At 35.9% G+C, this 21,643-nt stretch overlaps 1 protein-coding gene across 3 annotated transcripts in view; it reads left to right on the plus strand.

Annotated features, from left to right (window-relative positions):
- The window catches only part of Cntn4 (contactin 4), a 1,007,992-nt gene that overhangs the window by 413,385 nt on the left and 572,964 nt on the right, over nucleotides 1-21,643 (plus strand). The gene's annotated exons all lie outside the window — the stretch shown is intronic.

Below are 21,643 nucleotides of genomic sequence, written 5' to 3' on the forward strand. Positions count from 1 at the left end.
CATTCATTTAATTCTGTGAAGCTTGTGTTACTTTTGTCTGATGGTCTAATAAAGAACTGAATGGCCAATAACAAGGCAGGAGGAAGGATAGGTGTGGCTGGAAGGAGAAATCTGGGAGGAGAAGAGATTTAGAAGCCAGAGAAGGAAGAGGACATCAGAGGCCAGCCACCCAGCTACACAGTAAGCTACAGAGTAAGAGTAAGGGGAAAAGCCCAGGGGCAAAAAATAGATGGGATAATTTAAAGTTAGGTAAAGCTGGCTAGAAATAAGCCAAGCTAAGGCTGGGCATTCATAAGTAAAAATTAGCCTCTGTGTGTGATTTATTTGGGAGCTGAGTGGCAGGCCCCCCAAAAGAGTAAAAACCACTAACAACAACACAAATGTCTCTAAAGACATCTGTACTCCCATTTTTCAAACCCTTTAGATAACACTGGAAATTCCCTTTTCTCTGAGCATGAGATGAGTCTTCTGTCATGAGGTTGACTACCTTCTGAGGCTGTACTGTACATTGGTGCTTCAGACAAGCATCTTCTATGTGATCATCTGTGAATCTTTCCTGAGTTTCTCATTTGTATCACAAGTCTATATTGTCCTCTTTTCAGACAATGATTGTCTTGTCTTTGTATATTTTGACTTACCTGGCATCAGAAAACTATAGCAGCTTAGGATTGACCACATTGCTTTGATTTCCATGGTCTTTCTAAATATATCTGTTTAGCTTCTAAATCAGTTCCACAGGCACTTAATTGAAGTCTCCTTGAAGACAGGAAATAATCTCTCTGGATTAGTGTTGATTTAATGATACAGGGCACGTTCATTAAATCAATTTAAATTTGGTATGACAGGTGACTCCTACATTTCATAGACAATTTACTCATTTGTTAGAGAACATATTTTTATATCCATTGTTGGTTCTTCCTGGGAGTGGAGGTTTAGCTCAACTGATGAAGTACTCATTATGCAAGCATGAGGATCTAAATTCAATCCCAAAACCCAGGTAAAAATGCCAGCTATGTTAGTTAAGCAAATTATTTCTGCACAAGGATCACTCACACACACAATAACAAACATTATTCAGGACAGACAAGGAGAATTGCCAGAATTAAAATGAAGTCATGCTGCATAAGGCATCCCCTTGCCTGAAATCCCATCACTTGAGATGCTTGAGCAGGAAGATTCTAAGTTTGAGGCCAGCCCTAGGGTGGTGGCACAATGCAGCTTCAACCCAATAAGATGGAGTTGCTTGTGCTATGGAAATACTTCTTATGCATGGTCACCTGACACTTAACTGAATATATTCTAGCCTTGACTCTTACTTATTTGTATTAGTTTCAGACATGGTCGTATCTCAAGTAAAACTTAGAGTGTTAAAGCTAAAAAAAAAAAAAATGTTGGTATTATAGCAGCAGGCATGCCTGGCAGGGTCCAATCGATGATGAACTTGTAGCCAAGAGGAACTTGTCTCCTAAGAATTCCTTCCTTAAGCTGCTTGGTTATGCATATCTCTTGCCTTCCTTAAAACTTCCCATGTCCTAGAAGATGGACTGTAGATCTATAGATGATTTTATTCCTCTTCTCAGTGTGTCCATATTATATAAATCTCTGGGTATAGCATTATGTACGTTTATCCCAGGGACTTTTAGATCCCTGAGGTTTACAGGTCAATCAGCCTAGAATACTTGGTGAGTTCTAGGCCAAGAAAGATACAGTCTCTGATAAAACAAGGTGAAAATTGATTGAGGCATGATACCCAAGGTTGATTTCTGGAAGAGAGTTTCTCTCTCTGTGTTTCTCTTTCTGTCTCTCTGTCTGTCTGTCTCTCTGTCTGTCTCTCTCTCTCTGTCTCTCTCTTTCTCTCTCTTCCTCTCCATTCCCTCTCCTCTCCCTCCTTCCCCTCTACCCACTCTCTTTCACACACACAGAAACAGAGAGACAGAGATAGAAACAGAGACTGAGAGAGAAGAGTCCTTCCTTCTAAATAGCTCTCAAATCTCAGAGACATAGTTTAGATCAGTGCATCGGATTACTGATGCTAGAGATGACCTTAGATCTCTCTAACCTGAGGAAACACTGTAACTGAGATGTCAAATCAAGTTGAAACATAAGAAACTCTTACAAGTTTCCAGATTTACAGACCCTCATGAGAATTGTCTCAGAGTACCCAGAGGTAGGATCTGTCATCTCCCCTCACATTTCCTGTATTTTCCAGATAAATAGATGGCCATATTCTCATTCATAAATCTTCTATTTTCTTTGCTGAAGTGATTAAAGAAAACTCTTCGTATTTGGATCATTATCATTTTTAATACTGAGTTTTCTATTTGATCCCTTTTTGTGACACTTTGGTCCTTCCTTTAAGACATTGTAACAAATTAAAGAACAAAGCAGATGAATTTGGTCTTAATGAGATGATGCTTAGAATGAAGTACACATGGGTCTCCTAATTAACAAACATAGAATGTAGCATCAGTTCATACTTCCAAGGTTGTTGTCTCCAGTCTTTGCATTCTATCAGTTTTTATAGGAAGATTATCCAAAGGCATAGTTACACAGTTTTAATTCTATGAACATAAAAAAATTGATTATCCTAGCGTCATTAAGAACTGTTTTTACTGACTGAATATTTTACTAGCATAAATACTAGGTTCTTATAAACAGCTGTACATTTTACTGTTAGCATCTTAAAGTTCTCAAGTTGTGGGTATAAATAAATGATTGACTTTAATTGTGAACTCCCATACCTCATCTCATGTATCAAAGCAATAAAAAGAATATCATACTTTCTGTGGATACCAAGATGATAAAGTTGCTTTCCACAGTCAACTTTTAAGACAACTTTATTATTTACCTTTTTACCATCTTATAAAAATTAATATTCACTCTAAAATAATTGAGTCAGTGGGGCTACCTTAACATGCTCATATAATATGTGCTACATTATGCCTAGACATTTTATCATTCACACATCAGAAAATAGCATCCTTGAGACTTAAAGAGGTCATGTCTTAGCTCCTTTACAAAAGATTTTGAGACAAGATGCAGGCTCAGGTTTGTACGTCCAGCTGTTCCAGAAGTTGAGGCTGGAAGACCCTAAGTTTTCAGCTGGTTTCAGAATAAGTTCAAGCCAACCTGAGAATCTTAGTGAGACCCTATTTTAAAATAAGATGTAAAATAAGGGTGGGGGACATAGAATACTTGTCCAGCACACACAGGTCTTGGTTTCAAACTCTAATATTAGGAAAGAAAAAAGAAAAATTTCTAAAACTAAAGTGTTGAAGCTTACCTGGGAACCAGCCAAGCATGTTAGTCTTGAGATGTGCTTGTGTTAGAAGTCATGAGATGGAGTTCATACACTTATCCAGTGGAAGCTTCTTATCAGCTAAAAGTTTCACTTTCATTTTATCCAGTGATTCCTGTCCCTATATTTTTATCGCTAAGAGTTGAATATGGATTTCGGAAGGAATCACTGTTTATAGGCAACATTCCTTCTTCCATTGTTCTTTATTAACAGAAAACTATCTTATAAGTGTGTTCAAATAAGATGCTCTCATTACAAGCATCTTTATATTTAATGTGGTTGTAGGATTTAGAGTTGTCTAGTAGAATGCATGCAGGAATAGCTGTGGGGAATGTCCATGTTATTTCTTTAAATGTGATAATGAACTAGGGAATTACACTTTTTATCTCTTTATTTTCCTTCATTCATTTTGCTGTCAGGAAAACACTCTTCATGGCTGGGTCTCTGGTAAGTGGCCTGGGCCAAGTGGTGGCCTTGAGTAGAGGAGGAAATTGAAAGAAGAATCTTAGATCCTTAATTGATCGTGGCGGAACTGCTGCACTGTGCCTTTCTAGCTTGTTATGATTTTTTTTCCATGTGTGAGTCAGAAATGAGCTTCTTTTTTATTTGAGCTATTATTATTTTTGCCCATTCTCATATTTATTTGGAACTACTTTTGACAGAATGAGGTTCCATATGAATGATGTTAAGAGAATTGGAGTTATGGAAGATTGGTGAGTCATTGAACACCAGGCATAATTTCAGTAACTTTGAGAAATTCCTAATACTGGCAAAAATCAGAATGATATCATACTTACAGAATTTATCAGGTAGAAATTCTTGGAAAAGAATAACATATTGTTTGCATGAAATGTTTCCCATTTATTATAGTTCCTTGATCTAGAGCAGAATTTCTAACCCTAGATTGATTAATTCCTTTAGATTTCATGAAAACTTTCCACATAGATATCATTTCAGGCCTAGAGAAAAGCCTTTAAATTAGTATCAGAATCTGGAATGTCGGGATGCTTTTGAAAATAGAGACATTGTATTCATCTGGAGAAAGGCCTTTTGTACTGCAGAGAAACAAAGATAGGATATTTTAAATCCCCCTTGCATCACTCTATCTAATATCTTATTGTGAACATCTAAAATTGAAAACTACATTTTCATTTCACATACTACTTTCTCAACCCAAACATTTTTCAAAGTATGTCATAAGAAATAATCTTTTCTTTTTCTAAGTTCTATTAGTTCTCTTAATTTTCTTTTAAAATAATTATCAGTGTGTCTAATACTATCCATTGGACTTAATCCATGAATACAAGTATCAAATTTGGACTTCTGTTAGATTCCAGGCTATTTACACAAATAGTTTAGCCAATAAATGCTCATTGGATGGTTACATTTTACAGCCATTTGTTTATTTTTGTAGATTTTGTATACTGCGTAACTCTGTCTAAAGAAGTTCCATTGGAAAATAATTTAATAAGAGAGACCTCCAAGTTAGACCCAAGTTCAGCCACTGGAACGTGGCAGAGACAGAGCAGATGGTGAGCACAGCGCATAGCTGAAAGGCACATCTCATTTCTTTTCTTGTGTCCCTAACTACCCAGGTGACAATAGACATTAGATCTGTGCATGCATTTCTTCAGAAAAGTTAGACTTAAAAAAAGATGCAAACTGCTTCCTGCCAGGAGACAGCTTTTCGTCTCCTGAATTTTTCGTGCAGCTGTTAGAAAACAAAGGAAAATTGATCGTGTGTTCTTTGGAGATAACAACTCAAATTCATCATGTCCTTCAAAAAGCAATCATAAAATTCTGTGAATCAGAAGGTCATTTATGCATGATAGTATTCAACGTACTTATTGTCAATATTGGTTTAATTCTACCATGTTGTTGTTTATTAGATCAATTCATTTTTCCTGGGGTGTTGCACCTTATTGACCCTTTTGGGTGGGGGTGGGTATTTGGGAGTTTTATGTAATTTCAGAACCATCCTCATGGGCCAGGGGAGATTCTTTAGGGGATCTGTGCATGTATGTATGTATGTATGGGGATCAGTCTTCTGAGTCTTCTGAGTACCTGGGACCAATGTAAATGTCAGGTAGATATGGAGGCCCACCTATAATTTCTTTTTTGTTTGTTTGTTTGTTTTTGTTTTATTTTGTTTTGTTCCCACCTATAACTTCAATCTCAGAAGGTAGAGACAGGAGTTTGCCAGAACGAGCTGGCTAATTAATAAGATTAGTTGCATTGGCCAGCTCTATGTTTCACTGAAAGACAGTGAGTTCATCACCAAATAAAGGGGAAGAGCAATGGAAGATGAGTCTTAAGGTCAACTTTGTGTCTCCATGTGCATGTGCACCTATGTACAAATATGTTCATGTATATATAAACATGCATGAGAATTAATAAATGCCTTTTTAAAAGAACCATGCCCTTTATTCTCTAAAAAGTTTAGAAATAATTAGAAGACATTACTAACTGCTGAGGGATTTCTTTAATTGGACCTTAGTGGGTCATGTGCTTGACCCACAAGCATGAAACCATGAGTTTATATCTCCAAATTCCATGAAAAAATAGGGGTAATGTGCACACATTTAATCCATATTCCTGGGAGGCTGACATATGAAAATCTCAGATTTGCTAGATAGCCAGTGCAGCTCAAGCAACAAGGTTAGATTCAGTGAATGAACTTGCCTCCAAAAATAAGGGAGAAATTATTTGGAAAATACCAACACATAAACGTGTGTGCATGCATATACATACATACACACACAAAAACGTAACTAACAAATTGAAACAAATATAAATCTAAACTTTATTACATGAAAAGTTAAAAATATCCCTTGATTTGTTGAGAGGTAGAGTGCTTATAAATTTCTTCTGAATTAATCCTATTTACTTATGTAGTCTCCTGTTCAATTGTACAGCTTTAGTTTCTAGGACTCATCTCTGAAGATACAGGTTCTGTATTATGAACTTGGAAGGCAGAGCAAAATGGACTTGCTTCATGTAGAGGTTTAGCAGAAACACCAGAAATATTTAAATTCTTCTCTCTTGTTCTTCATCTAAACTGACTAGGAAGGACCAGTATTGTATCTCCAAATGGGATTATGCTATCTGAGTATTGATAATTTCCCAACATGCACCATGGTTCTTCAGAGAAACAGAACAAAGAACATGTATGTGGATATATGAATTAATTTTGAGAATTACAGTGGCCAAACACTTAAAAATGTGAGCTCCAGCTGATATAAATCCCAAATTTTAACCCAGAGATTCTGATGTCCAAAGACAGGAGAAAACACATGACTTGGCATCAGAAAAGGGTTTATCATCCCTTCCTTGTACATTTTGTTGTATTTGGACTTTGAAAGGAATGGATCAGTGAATCCACACTAGCAAGTGTAGATGTATTCAGTTTTCTGATTAAATGCTACAGAAACATGATTGTAGCCACACCCAGAACTAGGTTTTTACCATCTCTTTGAGTATCCCTTGGCCCACTTCAGCAGACACATAATTAGCCACTGTTTCCTTCTTCTGTACATCTTTTATTATATGACAGTGTTGGCACTAAAAGGATGTTCTCATTTTCTTCACCTCAATAATCCAAGTGTATTAGAGTACATCCACCTTTTCTTCCTAGTGAGTGATATATCAAATCCTTAACTTATTACTCGAGATCCTCATGAACTCAATACAGAACACATAAATGAAACTCTGCAGTCATTGTCTCTGTAGCATCTTCATATGAGGTGGCTCATTATATGGTAAGTGCCCATTTCTAGATACTTAAATTACCTTAGTAAGAGGAGTCTTGAGTGTCTTAAGGTTTATTCTTATAAGAGTCAGGTAAAGTAATGCCAGCAATAAGGCAAAGAAAACTTTACACGTTTTCTATTAGCATTTCTGTTTAGTGCTTCTAACTTGAATATTGTTTCTCCTCTTGCCCTGTTAGATACTAAAAAGAGCTAAAATTTGTTCATTTCCATTTTACAATTCTACTTTGTTTCTTTCAGAGCACTTAATCTATAATTATTGAATTTACTTATTGACTATTTGTCCATTGTCTTTCTCCTTTTTCAGGCTAGAATCTTCTAACTACTTCTGTCTGTTATACTGTCTAGCTCTTCACACAGTGACTGATACCAACACCCAATACCTTTGAGTTGAAGGAATTCTTTCCTTGTGTTCATTTCTTAACTGGTGTTCTCTTTACCCCACCTACAACCAATTTGCTTTAAGAAACTAACAGATGAAATAATTTCAAAGGCCCTATTGAAAGACAGCAAGCAACAGTTAGCATTAAATTAATTATAACAAGAGATTCTATTATGTGTCTAACTTGTTGGATATTTATATTTTATATTAAAGTAAATACACAAGAACCCTTACTAGCTTGAATTTGAAAGATACGTTTAAAATACTGTTATTTCTGGATATATATGCATTGATAACAAACCTAAGATAAGCACAGTGGCTTGATGGTAGTTTTGGATTTGTCATTTTTAAAGTTTGACAGAATGTTTGCCAGACAACATCACCTTACGATCTCTGCCAAAAATAATTTCAGGTTCTGGATACAAGCTTTCTATAGCCTCACCAGCATTTAATTTTTTTTATTGTTATTCTTATTTTGATGCATATTATATTTCATTGTACCTTTAATTTCCATGCTTCTAATAGCTATTGGAGTTACAATTTATACTTTATCTGTATTTTTCAAATTTAAATAAGCAAATTACTGGTCTTGGTGCTATTTTTATTTTATAAATAGTAATCCTGTGATGAACATGTTTGAAAACATTTTGTCTAGATTATAATTTGTTTTTTCATCTTTACAGGCTATATTTTACATTGTAAGTTTTAAAACTGATGATATCTAATTTTTTTCCTTTAATCTTCATGGTCTATGGTTATGTCTAAGTGTCTTTTCTCTGGGCTTACATTCCAAAAATATTATGTTTTCTCTAAAAAATTTACAACTTACTGCATTATATCTAAGTTCATTCATCTTCAGCTAATGCTTACATAAGGTGTGAAGTTTAGGTAGATATTCATTTATCATAGATGCCAAATTGTTCTGTCAATATTTGTTGAAAAAGAATCCTCTACCTGTCAAATTGTTTGTATACTCTTTTGAAAAGTCATTTTAACTACTACTAAGTGTAGACTTTCTTTTTGCAGTGATGCAGCTATTCTGCATTATATACTAATGATGATCACACAAATGTGTGAATATGCTACAAAGCATGAAACTGTCAATGTTATTGACATACAGTTCACACACCTCTACGTAGACTACATATCAATATTACTGCTATAAAAAACAGTTTGGACAGATTTATGTGGCTCTATTTCTAGATATTCCATGTAGAGCCATTTATCTAGTCTCTGTCTCTCTGCCAATACCACACTCTCATGATTAATGTAGGTATATGGTTAAACCTTATTATTGAGAAAAGCATTTCTTCCCCCATTATTCTTTTGTGTCAACAATGTTTTAGCTGTGATGTTTATAGTTCCATATACATTATAAAAAATTTAAAATATACTGTTCATTGGCAAATAGTAATAGTATAAAATAATTTACTATCATACATATATACCCTTTAATATTCATTGATTATGTTTACTCAAAATTTGAGGGGTATCTAATAGGAATATTATTAAAGCTATAGACCCATTTGTGAAGATGTTGCATGTTTCTGTACTATATCTTTTAACACAGAAACACATATAACTTTTATTGAACCTTTCTACATTTCAATATACACATTCTATACATGCTTTCCTGAAGTTCGTGCCTAAGTATCTCAGCTCATTTGCAGTGATGGTAAATCATAATTTTACATGTTTAATTTTGCTCCTGATGTCCAATCTTAGTGAATACTAATATGGTCGATTCTTGTGTACTGGCTTTCCATGACACAATGTTATAGAACCTAACCATTGAGGTTTTAAAATTTAGATCTAATAGACCTGTGTATTTTATATTGCTGAAGACACAGGACAGTGGAGAGCACTTGTCTAGTTTAATCTGGATTCAATTCCTCGCACTACCACAAAGAAGTTTCATACATCCTTTCTTCTGTGATATGATACCCAGCTTTTACATCTTCCAGTGTCTTTCCATCTGATGTCTATGAATATCTTGAGTCTATTATTATAAAACAGCCTACTTGAGCCCATAAATAATTCTTATTAAAAACATTCTTGTGCTGGGCAGCGGGGGTACACACCTTTAATCCCAGCATTCGGGAGGCAGAGCCAGACAGTTCTCTGTGAGTTCGAGGCCGGCTTGGTCTACAGAGTGAGATCCAGGACAGGCATCAAATGTACACAGAGAAACCTTCTCTCAAAAACAAAACAAAACAAAAATCTTGTTACTTTCGAGTCAGTGATTACCCAAAAATTTTCAAACTACCACACTAATTAAACAGCAGAGAATATGAGGCTGTGGGGTGCTCAACTTCAAAAGATATATCCGTAATGAAATGTCTACACCAAAAGCTCAGGAAAATATTATGCAAGAGAGGTAAAAAAAAAAAAAAAGACAGAGACATAGGAGTAGGATACCTGTTGCTAGTTAGTGTCCTCTGGGCAAAAGAGGGAAAATGCATCCATGAAATCTCAACAATATAGTTACCTAAACAATACCTGCATATTGCCAGTTGTCATGCCAACTTGGACAAAGGATATTCTACCTTGTCCCTTCCTTACTTGAAGAGCTACAGGTGGTTGATGGGTTCTGAGAGCTGGAGAATTATTTCCCTTTAGGAGTGAGTTCCTGCCTAGGATGTCCAGTACCAGGTGATCAGGCCTGGACACATGTACATATGAACAAGGCCAAAGAGACTCAGAAGATTATATATACAATTATATAAAAGTAGAGGAGGGAATGGTGTACATATAGTGCTTATGTGCAAGGTATTCAAAAGAGTTTTTAAAAATACCTATATTCTTAGCTCTAGAATTCTTATTGAATAGATATTGAATACTCTTATTCTCTCCTGCATTTATGCTCAGTCAGATATTATCTGCATGTTTACTCTTTTGGCTTAACATTTTGCATTCTGAAATTTCTTCAGTAAATTCCCAGAACTATTCACTCCCTCATTGCTCATAAGCAGAATTTAACTTTGTTAGATATCTTTCATTTGATTTTTTTCTTAATAGTTTATATTGTGGGATAATTCATGTATAGAAGACATAGGATATTAAGTGCATAGTATAGCAAACCTTTGCAGGTATATATCTTCCCAAGTTTGTATTATACCCATGAAAATATCAAACACTTCCCCACCTGCATAAAATTCCCTAATACCATGATTTATATAATCTTCTATTTTCCATCACAGTAAATAAATAGAACTTTTAAAATTATGTTCTAGTATTTTACTTCTATACTTAAGTACCTATTTCATTCCAGCTATCAAATTGCTTTATTATTTTTAGTTCTTCCTATACCAATTAATGATTGCAAATTTGGATGTCTCCCCATGGTTTTCCCTGTGTGATGCATTCTTAAAATATTTGAGGTTACCTGTGAGATACCTTTGTGCTCATAATGGTAGCTAAATTCCTATACAAAGTGTCTAAATTCATATCTGCTAAATCTCAAGTGTGTTTATAGGATTTTTATAGTTCCTAACTTTCCCTATTGAGATTACTAGACCATGACTAGAAGATATAAATTTGGTCTTTATACCCAAGCAGGTTAAAGTTGATAGGTTATCTTTTCTATATTAAATTCTTATTGATGCTATAACAAATGGCAACTAATTTGGTGTTTTAAACACCAAAAAATATTAAAATATTATTTTTATTGATTTTCTCATTTTGAAGGCCAGAGATCTAAAACAAACCTGCAGATCTTCATTTTTTCTAGACACTGGTTCTCAGAAGTGTTTTGCATTATAGAAGCAATGAGTACTTCTTATATTGGGGCTTCTTCTGCTGTGGCAAGTAGCATGGCTTCTCTCCTTCTGCTTTCCTCTCTTCTTTCTCCTTTTCTTCTTTTCTCTTTGTTGAATTTCCTTCTTTTGTCTCCTCAACATTCTTTGTAATTTCTTCAGACCCATTCACACATCATACATCTAGAGTAACCTCACTATGTTAAAACAGACCAAATTCACAAAGACCTTTTCACCATTTATGTTAATATATCAATATCTTTGGAACATGGTGTCTTGAATATTGAATGGAGGGTATTAGCCTATCAGGTCTTGTCCATGAATTTTAGTGACAGCACAGTTTAATACTTGGGTATGATGTTGCTGGAGGGCTTCTCTCCAGATTCCACCAAGCCCCGCAGTCCCACAATCCATGTATAAAATAATCACTCAGACGCTTATATTACTTATAAATTGTATGGCCGTGGCAGGCTTCTTGCTAACTGTTCTTATATCTTAAATTAACCCATTTCTATAAATCTATACTTTGCCACATCGCTTGTGGCTTACCGGCGTCTTTACATGCTGCTTGTCCTGGTGGTGGCTACAGTGTCTTTCCCTCCTTCTTCCTGTTTCCCCAATTCTCCTCTCTCCCTTTCCTGCCTATACTTCCTGTCTGGTCACTGGCCATCAGTGTTTTATTTATATAGAGCGATATCCACAGCAGTATGAAGATGGAGTTGTCTGATATCCAGTCTTTCTCATGGTAGAGTTCTCGATATTTTCTGTCCTGTACATCGTTTATCACTGTGGAAAATGAAAACATAATTTTTTTCAGCATCTAGCAATGGTTTCCTCCACAGCTCCAGAAAGTGAATTCACATGACATAAGACAAGTAACACTGCATCCCAGTCAGCCATCCAAGCTCATGTCAACCTGCATTCCATCATCAGCATAATTTTCTTCTTATACTCTGGCAGTTTGTTTCCTTTCAAGAACAGCTTGTCTGCACATGTGCATAAATACCATTTGATGTAGATGTATTTCATCGTTTATTTGAGCAAGTATATTGGTGACTATGAAACAATAAAGTTAGCTAACCATTTTTCTGCAAGTTTGCCTTCTTGTTGTATGTGACAATCAGGCTTCCTAGCTAAGTGAATTGATTTATCTGAGCACAAATGGCTAGTAAATGATTGGAAAAGGCTTAATATACAGTACACTAATCCTAGGTAAAGACTCTTTTACAAATCTTAGTAAGCTATCGAAGCAATTATTAAGCATAACCACTGAGATGGTTGATAGTTATCCAAAAGTGGCACTGCATATCCATTTACCTTCAGCGGGTCTTGATGTTAAGGAGAAATAGAGGAACAAACAGATATTATGGTGTGGTTTATCTAAATATCTTGGGGATTCAAAGGAGACATTAATGAGCTGTCTTCAAGGATAGAAGGAATTGAGAGGGAGGAAATAGAATGGGTTTGGGATTGCCTCATCTTAAAATAGTCCTATTGGATTTATGGATGGACTGTACATGGGGAGGCCTAGGATGAACATTTACATGACATAGCAGATGGGATGTAGTGTGGACTGTAGACTCTGAGCAGGACACATATGGCCACTCACTGTGTAACTCATTCTACTTTTCCATGTGTTAGAAAATTTTAAATAACCATTTGAAAAGGACTTGCATTCCTCTCTCTTACAGCTATCATTCACTGAGTGTTTAGTATGCAAAGCATGTTTAAGAGCTTTACATTATTTAGCTCATGTAATTCCCATATCATCTGCTCAAGATAGGCAATGTCATTATTCCCATTTTCTACAAAGTCAAGCACAGAGGAGGAGTATAATTGTTCAAGCTTGCCCAGGGTATGGGTAATTTAGGATACCAAACTGCTCCACTGAATCATTTTCACTCTGAACCTTTTTTGTTAGAGGTACTTCTAAAAGGCTGGCAAGATTATCTTCATGAAAAGTCTAGGTCTAGGAACATGTTACAGGCAAAGGGGAGACTGTATTTCATGGATATTAAAAGAAACAAGGAAGAAGGAATCATCCTCATTAACAGAAGGAATATAAAGTACAAGTCTGTGAACAATGGGTGTAATTGTCAAGAGAAGTCATTCAAGAATGGATTTTACATGAATTGGTAGTATTTGGACTTATTAAGTAGTTAATAGGAATCCACTGAAGGGTTTTATAAGGGAGGAAGTTATGTTTTGATTTCTATGTTGAAACAAGTACCCTGATGTCACTATCTAGAACAGATTCCAACCAGCATTTTACATTTTTTGTTATCATTCACATGTGAAATATGCTACAACAAGACAAAATGGTTTAAAGATCAATGAATGGTACAAGTTAAAATGCCTGCAAGCAGCATTTTGGCTTCTTCACATAAAGTGCCTTCTGCAAAAGCTGAAAGTGATTCTGATCTGATAAGGGGTACTTTTAGCATTAATGGATACAGACAGGGATGTCTAATTATTCAGTTTAAGGCACTAGAGGGAAGGCCACTCACGGTCTGTCCTGTGCATTGTCCTCTTTCCTTTGAAGAACTAGCAACACTTTTGTATTTCTCGCATCCTTTCTGGTTCACATCATTTATTTTTAATGAATGGCTTTATAAAACTATTGGTCTCTGATTCTGAGAATAAGTCAGAAATGTTCATTGCCACTACTGTCATATTTTATAAGAGAGAAAAATGATTGCTTGGAAGTCTTTCAAAGAAAAACTTGAGAGATGATTAATTATGCACATTATTGAGGCAGATTAAGAATACTTAGTTTTTTTTGTTAACATCATAATAAAATGAATTTAATTGTTTGTGGTGGCACACACTTCTAATTCTAGCACTTGGGAGGCAAAAGCATGCAGATCTTTATGAGTTCAAGGAAAGCCTGGTCTACATGTCAATTTCAAGGCCAGCCAGGGCTACAATAAACTCTGTCTCTATAAAGAAAATGAGTTCAGTGAAGCTGTGTAAATATGTAACAACTATTTTAATAAAATGTTGTTAAAACATAATTATGTGGTTTAAATATCCTTTATTCCCACCTACTTTATTGGTTACTTACAAAAGTAAATTCAAACTTCACATTTGTAACAGAAAAATCTAGTGGTAAAACTTAATATCACCAACAATATGACATATGGATAGTGCCCACCTCTTACTGCAATGGAATACATATAGCATGTCATTTATACATAGTGAAATTGACCAAAATCTTGAATAATCGTTTATGCATAATATAATTTATTGATAATAATGAAGAAACAATCAAAAGTTAGGGGTAATTCTATAAAAATAGTTGGTTTAGGTTCTTTATTAATTTCATAAAGAAAATAAAAATAGAGGGGCTGTCCCCTATAACAGGAGAGTAGGACAACAACAAAAAAATCACCCTAAGGTCCTTAATTGGATCTTAGATCAGAGAAACAGAGAAAAAGATACACCCAACCAGAAAATGCAGTCAGTACTGGTTCAGTGTGAAATATATGAGTGTGACCTGTATAGAACAGTGTAATTGTGTGTCAATGTTCAGTTTCTTCACTTGGGTAATTGGGTCATAGTTACGTAGAGGAATATTGCTTTTTTGAAGAAAAAATAGTTGGTATATTCTCGGAAACTGTGTACAGATAAAATTTAATGATCTCTACTGTGTACTCTGAAGTGATTTGAAAAAAAAATGCGTATTGTAGTAGATAGGGAATAGTGAGACACATAATGAATGAAAAATTAATATTAAAGTTGTTAACATTTTATATGTTTAGATCAGCATTGCTTAAGAATGTTAAGGTTAATATGTTTGCTTAATTTCTTTCAGTGTGTTTTAAATTTGCAAAGACCTAGATAAATATGTCATTTAACATAAGAGTGATTGTATATTTTAAAATTAACAGAACTTATTCAGCTATACCATGTCAGGTATATGAATTTCACATTCCTGGAGTAAAAGATAACTCTGTGGTTGGCACTTGCCTGCCATTTACTATAGCACACAGATAAAAGATGAGGGAAAGGTAGGAATGCAGGCAGAAGTTTCTCAGGGAACATTTTTTTTTTTCAATTGTCTACTTGGAAAGAGACCTGACCTCTGTCTTAATGTGTGATTTAACTTGTGTTCTAAATTCAAGCCTTTTCCTTTGTTTCTGGAAATGAAATGAAGGAAACAAGCACATTAATCCATTTCTCAAAGCAAATAGAAAAAGAAAACTGTGTGTCTTACACTTATTTCTCCACACAGTATTTGAAGCAATAGGTTTGACCCATTCTAATCAACACTGTGCTCTAACCCTGCAGTAACCATAAATACAGAACTCTACGAATTCAGCTCTGTTCTTGTCAATCTTCATCATGGGGCATCTGCTTTGTCGTCTTGCTCTGTCTCCATCAGTCTAATGGCAGAAAGTTCCCCCTTAAAAATAACAACAGTTAGCTATGACTCCTCTCCTATAAAAGCCTGAACAAGGCTTTTTTTGTAGTTATAGAAAGGTTGCCAAGGAGTAAAATGAAAAGCCCCTTCCATGTACCTAGCACCTAGCTCTCTGGAACTGACCAAAGAGCTCAGACAAGATCGGAGGCATCCATGATGTATCGCATTAGAGAAACAGCTGATTATGAATAATAAAGACCTCAGTGGATGATGAGAAATGCAATAAACCTTTTCTGTGCCAGACAGGATGATGGAAGGGCTACAACAGCAGTGCATAAAGTCTGTAAGGGAAGCAGATGCTGAGAGGTTCATTTCATACCCCGATAATTTAAATCAGCAATGAATTCAGTAGGTGCTCAATAAATATTTGTTGACTCGATAAACAAAGGTGGTGCAAAACTGATTTCCTAGCAAAAGTTAGTGAATCACAGTGTATTTATACCAAATATCAACTCTATCTTGAAATTGTTGTTATTTTAGAAGATGAGAATTCTGAGAAGATAGCATAGAAAATGATGCTCATCTATTTAATGATAAGGGCAGAGACAGGAAGAACATACATAAACGGAATTCAATTTGCCTATGAGTCGTGTCTGTTGTGTTGGTGGTGGGATACAGGAAGAAGAGGGCAATAGAGACTAGTGTACTAGTGTGACGTTAAGATATGTTTTGTTAATGCTCATCTTCCCTCTGCTTGAAAACTATTTCTATAGATTTGCCCAATATTGTCACAACAATGCCTATATCAGATACAATAGGCTAACACATAAAAACTCACAGTGCTATGAATGGGTTATCTCTTTTGGAACTGTTAGCTAGTGAGGTCCCATTGACTCTCAAACATTACAGGTTATTGCCAGAGTTCTTGTTTGCCCTCCAGAACTTTGACATCAAAAGACCCCATACTTAGTTGTACAATATAACAAATCTAGAGAGTACATACCTAGAAGTCCCATACTTACTGGCTAGTTTTCATGGTGCCAAAAGGTACAATGTATATCAGCAAAGGAGAAAAAATCATCTGTCTTACCTAGATGTGAACCTTGCAAGCTACAATAATGTCAGGCCAGGCAAGGTATGCCTATTGGTGAAATAGAGGTACAAATGTCTTAGGAATAACCAACCAGTTTCTAATCAGATTTAGGGTCCACTCCACAAGTTGAATCCCATAAAAGACGTTGTTATCAGGGTAGAAAACTTGTGGCTATATAGGTCATAGACCCTAGGGTAGAACCTAATACTATTATTCTGCTAAATGACATGGTATTAAAACAATTCCTAATGACATAGCCTTATGACTGCAGGTGAATTTTTACATCTCTCAAATCTCATCAGAGATATGCAACTGGTCTAGATGCAGGGAATAAGAGACTGCAGAATGATCAGTCCAGCATAGGACCCCTTCTGGCATGGTTGAAGGATCCTTGCAGAAGATGGGGCAGAAAGAGTATAAGAGCCAGAAACAGTGGATAACTACAAGGAAAATGTGTTTTGTGGACATAACAAGACAGTTGCACATATGAATTTATAGTGACTGCATAAGACTTGTTTAAGTTGAAGTCAGACAAAATACCAGTATGAAGGATGGGAGTGGATATGAAGTCTCCCCACTACGTGAGGAGCTGTTGGGAAAGGGAGAGTCAGTTTTCTTTATGAGTGTAACTTCTGATAGGTTGTCTATAATCCAGGAGATTCTCACACAGCCAAGGCATATGTGGGGCACAAATTGGACTCAATTGGTTTTAAAAAAAAAAAAAACACATGAAACACAAACTTGAGTGGATAGGGAAGTGAAGGAAAATTGAAGAGGATATGGAAAAGGGAGGGGGTGAATGTGATCAAAATATATTGTATGAAAGTCTTATAGAATTAATTTAAAAAGATGTGTTTTTACTTCTATGGGTGGATAGTATAAAGATGGCTGTATTAGGGATTCATTTAGGGCATTTTGCTTAGGGTTCCCTCTGGATTTTATTTTGTTTTTGTTATTGTTGTTCCCTTAGGCCTGCAGTTTGCATTGATAAATCAGAATCATGCCTTTTTGGTTTTGAACTAGCTTGCTGTGCAAAACATACTTTTTTTTTTTTTACTAAGGCTACAAAATCTAAAGTAACTCTGACAGCAGAACAGTTTAGTACACTACTACAGCTGTGTCTAGAGCAATGCCACTCATCTAGTCATTGTGGAAATCTTAGCCTTTGAAAATCCCATCATGTTGGCTTTTCATTACCAGGAAATTTTTAATGTAATGGTGATTCTCTGCTATTGGAGACTGTTCTGTGCACTGTAAAGACATTTAGCAGCCAGAAGTACGAAACTACCAGTTGTGACAAACACAAATAAGTCTTTCAAAACTTTCTGTGTCTGTTGGAAGAAAAAAAAAGAATCTTTTTAGGGTAAGGGTCATTGGTCATTTCTTAGATGATAAAAAAAATGGCTCATGCTTTGTAGTCTTTATAATAAAGTAAGTAATACTATTTGTAAGGCAGTGTCATCCTCTCCCTATCTTTACACATAAAGAGACACATACATAAAATTAATACACTTGATTTATCAACAATGGTCAATCTAAATATCTGAACAATTACTTGTAAATACTGAGGCATATAGCACACATTAAATTGTAGGCCAATTGAGTGTCATTTTGACATTTCTTACATGTATTGTCTTCTCAAGAGAAATTTAACTTTCTGAACTTGGTCCTTTTGGGTTACTGTTGCTGAAATCTGACCAGCCTTTGGAATTGAATGTGGCTACAAACTTTCTTATGTAGATCCAGACTTTTAACCTATGTCTTGTTTGTATTTTTACTGGTCTCATTACTGCTGTTTAGAAAAGAAAGTTTAGTCACTGCTGCATAGATTGTCATTCCAGCAAGTGTCCTGGACAACAGTTTTTGAATGATTCCCTTCTTTTGAAATTCTGTTCTCCGCTGGAGAAATGTCACAGTTGTCTCAGCTTTTGACTCTGACTTTTAGTGAAAGAAATGAAGAAGAGAAAAAAAAATAACCCCTTTCAATGAGCAATTGTATGCACATCTGGTGACTTACTGCTGAAGACTCCAAAGCATTTAAAAATATTGATTAAGTCTCAACCTGTTGGGAAATTGTTGCCATAACTTTCTTTTTGTCCCTAGAATTGCTGAGGCTCAGAGCTTTATTTAACTTGCTGAATCTTGTATTATGGCCAGAAAAAAGACCTCAGGAGCCCCGTTCCCCAGGTTCTTATTAGCCTTGACAAGTGTTGTTAAAATTGCAGGCTCTTCAGTGTGCACAGAAAAGCAGCATCATGCAATTTCAGTGCAAAGATGTACACACACACACACACACACACACACACACACACACACATACTACATACATCCATGTATATATTTTGAAATAGATTCTAGAGTGATATATTGTTTTACTTTTACAAAAATAATTATTTGTAGTTATTATTTTGATATTTCCCTATCCCTCTTTGCTATATTTATTTTGATATTAATCTGTTTAACCTGAAACCAAAGAGCATTCCTGGTTTAGGCTTTTATTCTAAACCACTTTTAGTTTAAGTGTTATGTCTCAGGGGAGAGATGTATGAAGAATTCATGGTAGTTGGAAATTTTCTGTTAGATTATCACCTGCCATTAAAAATAAGTGCAAACCATGTGATGTTAAAGTGAATGTATCACATACCATAATCAAAGATGAATCAAAGTAATTACCAGCCAGGCTAAGAGTGAATGGAACTCAAAACCAATTAAGCTATTTATTTCAACTGTACCACTGAATAAACACTTTAGTGTTTTAATTTGCTCCTCTTTTCATCTGCTCCCGGAATATGTTTGCTAATATGACGGAGAAGCACAATTGCTATTTAATTAACCTATTTTTGTCAGCACCTCACATGAGCTGCGTAAGTAGATGTGTTAAAGTCTCAATAATGATGATCCTGATAAAAATAACAAATGTGAAATTTGTACCAGTCATTTTTACAATATTCGCAAATTGCAACACCCAAAGAATAAAAGAGGTAGGTTGACTTACAGAAATTGAGTTGGAAATACTTGCAAATACATGTTGCACCAATATGAAGTAATTAAATTTAGGATAATATTAGCAGAGTTTGATTCCAGCCTCGTTGTTTCTGACACAGGGCTTTGTTACAACTAACTAGCATCAGGTTCACAGTGCTAGAATTGGTAAGGATGCTGGAGTGCCTGGGAGCACACATCTTTTCCGAGTCAGGTATCAGGTAGGAGAGCTGCTTATCTGGTTCTTAATAGAATTATCAGAGTGATGATGCACCTGTCACTTGTTGTCTGCGATGAGCATCAAAGCCCAAAGACAGATTGGCTTGTGGTGAATTAGAGCATGAGTATTTTCCATGGGAGACGAACTAGCAATGAAGATGGCCACCTTTCTACTTTTAGTTAGTATTAGAAGAGAAGCTGGGACAATTCAAGTGAAATCTGCTGCTGGTGTAGCTCAGTGGTAGGCCACCTGACCTGGGTCTGATCCTTGAAAGCAGGAGAAAGGAAATAAAAACCTCTTAGGTTAAATATAGCAGGACTCTACCCACAAGAGCACAGAGTTCTGGTCACTGACACAATGAAGACAAACTTTGAGCCTTCACCCGGATGTTTCATTCTTGAGCAGACTTTGATAGTTACAGCTGTTTTCCTCGCAGCCTGACTTCTGTTTATCCTGCCACACAATCTGCAGAATCTGCAGCTTTCAGTGTCTTAAGTCCTGGAAATGGAAATCACAGCTTAGCAGACAATGGGTCCTGGACCCCCTGTGGTAACAGTGGTCAGCATTTTCAAGTTTGGGGCAAGGAAAACAAGCCTAGTCTAGCATTGAACTAATGGTGATCCTCCTGCCTCAGCCTCCAGAGTATTGTAACACCACCTTCGACTGGGAGACCCACTTTTTAGTTCTTAGAACAATATTAGAATGCTGTGTCCAGAGTCCTCAGAGGCCTGGACCAATATCTTTTACTATGTAGAGAGATGTGCACTGTCTATGTGTTATTCTGAAAAGATGAACACGTTTGATCTGAGATCCAGCATGATTTCCTACTCGGGTCCATTGTGAGAGGTATAGGCATGTGCTGTAAGGAAACCAAGCCACAGAATGGAAGTGTCATACTGTAGATCACCTGTGTTTTCCCAGTAAAATGAATATCATAATTCAAATGTGTGTCTTCCTAAATGTTTTCCCTTCTCCCAGAAGCTCTTGAACTACAGGTAGTTGGCATGTGGTGGGACTTCAATCTTGCAGGGACATTAGTTTTTTTTTTTTTTTTTTTTTTTTTGTTTGTTTGTTTTTTAAGAAATGACACATGTTTTCAAAAGGAAATGTTTATATCCCAAACACAGAGTTCGGTTAAATTTAGATAAATGTCTTCAAGGGCCAGAAAGTAGCCTACACAGGCATCATCAAGAGTGGCAGAATTTTAATAAAGTATAGGAAATGTGTCCCTTCTAAAAATACTCATATTCAGATTCTAAAATCTCCCTATTGCCAAAGCAAGCCAGTCTGTAAACTTCTAGCTTGGAACCCCTGGGGATGTTTTACCATGCAGATGAAATAAAACACGAGTCTACATTAGCAGCTCCTTTAGACTCCTAGTGATCTCAAGAAGCCTGCCTGCCTGCCGGACCCTCTGCTTGAACATCCTGTTCCTTAGTCACTGGAGAAACACATTTAGATGTGGAAACCATCCATTGGGAACGGATTTAATCCAACCTGTCTTTACATAGACTAAACTTGAAAAGAAAACACACAAACACATTGCATCAAATCCGTAGGGAAAATAACACTGCAGCCTGGGAGATGCTGGGAAACCGGAACAGACAAACCAAATCATCGTAGGGCAAACCCACCATATGTAGCAAACAACCAGTGCAATTATATTCCGCAGTTGAGGAATTACATAAATTGCCCACTGGGAAAGAAGCCTTAATCTCCACCCCTCCCAGCAAATCTACAGACAGCTGTGCGCTGTCTCCGTGTCTTTCTGAAAGGTTGAACA

This window comes from Peromyscus maniculatus, chromosome 3 (genome assembly GCF_049852395.1).
Source record: "Peromyscus maniculatus bairdii isolate BWxNUB_F1_BW_parent chromosome 3, HU_Pman_BW_mat_3.1, whole genome shotgun sequence".
NCBI lineage: Eukaryota > Metazoa > Chordata > Mammalia > Rodentia > Cricetidae > Peromyscus > Peromyscus maniculatus.